We start from the raw sequence: 1,457 nt of genomic DNA, 5'->3' as shown, positions 1-1,457 counted from the left end.
GGGCTCCTGACCCCCCGCGGGTGCCAGGCGGGGAGTCCCTCTCCCAGTGGAGGGGCATTTGCCTTAAGTGCGTTAAAAAGAATAGAGGGAACCTGGGCGCAGGCGGGAGCCGGCAGCTTTCGAGGGGGGTTCAACGTGAGGCTCCCCGTGTGGCTTCGGGAGAGGTGTCTGCCCGGAGGGGAAACCGTCTTGTTCTGGAGCCAGAATAACAAAGAGATGTACGGACCGAGACCCTGTTATCTCTTAGGTGAAAACCCTGCACAGCGCTGGTGGTTAGGGCTGACCGATTGTTTTCTTGACCTTAAATGGTTAGTGCACTTCACGCTTCCCCCAAATGCACTGTGAGCTGAACTTCCACTTTTGGAATGATTGCCGGATTCGGTACTTATTCAGAGACGAGAAACTTAATTCTTCCCGGAATGGAAGAAACACATCCCCCTTAATGGCCCTTCTCAGCTTTCCCTCCTCCTGACTCTGTGGGACTCCACATCAGGGTATTTGAAAGATTCTGCTTTCTAGAACGAGCACAATTTGAAAATGCGGTATTTGCTAGGGGACATTAAATAGAAATTACTGGGGTTGAGGAAAGGGTCGTTTACTTACTTTTTGATATCTGGGGTTCTGTTTATCAGGTTTACAACATACATTGTATAGCCGGTGCATTTATTGCTGTGTGTATGCATGGTATGCATGAGGACCTTGGTACATTTAGTATTATGTATACACGTTGGTGGTGCTGGGCGATAAATGGTATATAAAGGTTAAAAGTGCCCTGCCCGCGTGGCTCAGTGGTTGAGCATGAGCCTATGAACCAGGAGGTCACCATTGGATTCCCATTCAGGGCACACGCATGGGTTGGGGCTCCATCCCCAGTGTGGGGCGTGCAGGAGGCAGCCGACCAATGATTCTCATCATTGATGTTTCTCTCTCTCCCTCTCCTCTGAAATTAATAAAAATATTTTTTTAAAAAAAGGTTAAAAGTCATACACGAATAAGATGGCATGATAGCACAGATATACGTTAGTGCCAGCATGAGCGGGCCGCTGGCCTCTCTGGAAGACAGGACAGGCCTGTCCCAGAAGCAGAAAACCACTTAGAGCCATCGCATCCCGATTAATGCATTAACTTGATCCTTATGGTCATTGGTGCTGCCATGACTATAGCTGTGTGACTTGGAGCAAGTTACCAGCTCAGACCCTCTGCCTACCCATCTTAAAAATAGGGAAGGTGGTATCTACCTTGCCTAGTTGTTATGAAGAGTCAAAATAATGTTTGTAACTCACCTAGTGTATAGTCTCTGGTGCTATTACTTAAATACCAAATGTCAACCATTGGTACTTCCTGGCTTTAGCTAAGTAAACAATAATATCTGAACTAATCGGACCCATGGAGGTACATGCCAGAGTCTTGGAGAAGGAGAGGAGGTAGAATCCCGTTGCCAATGTGTAATAAGGTCT

The sequence above is a fragment of the Myotis brandtii genome, unplaced genomic scaffold (assembly GCF_000412655.1).
Source record: "Myotis brandtii unplaced genomic scaffold, ASM41265v1 scaffold43, whole genome shotgun sequence".
NCBI classification, from domain to species: domain Eukaryota; kingdom Metazoa; phylum Chordata; class Mammalia; order Chiroptera; family Vespertilionidae; genus Myotis; species Myotis brandtii.
The sequence above is the reverse complement of the archived record's forward strand: the minus strand, read 5'-3'. Positions refer to the sequence as shown.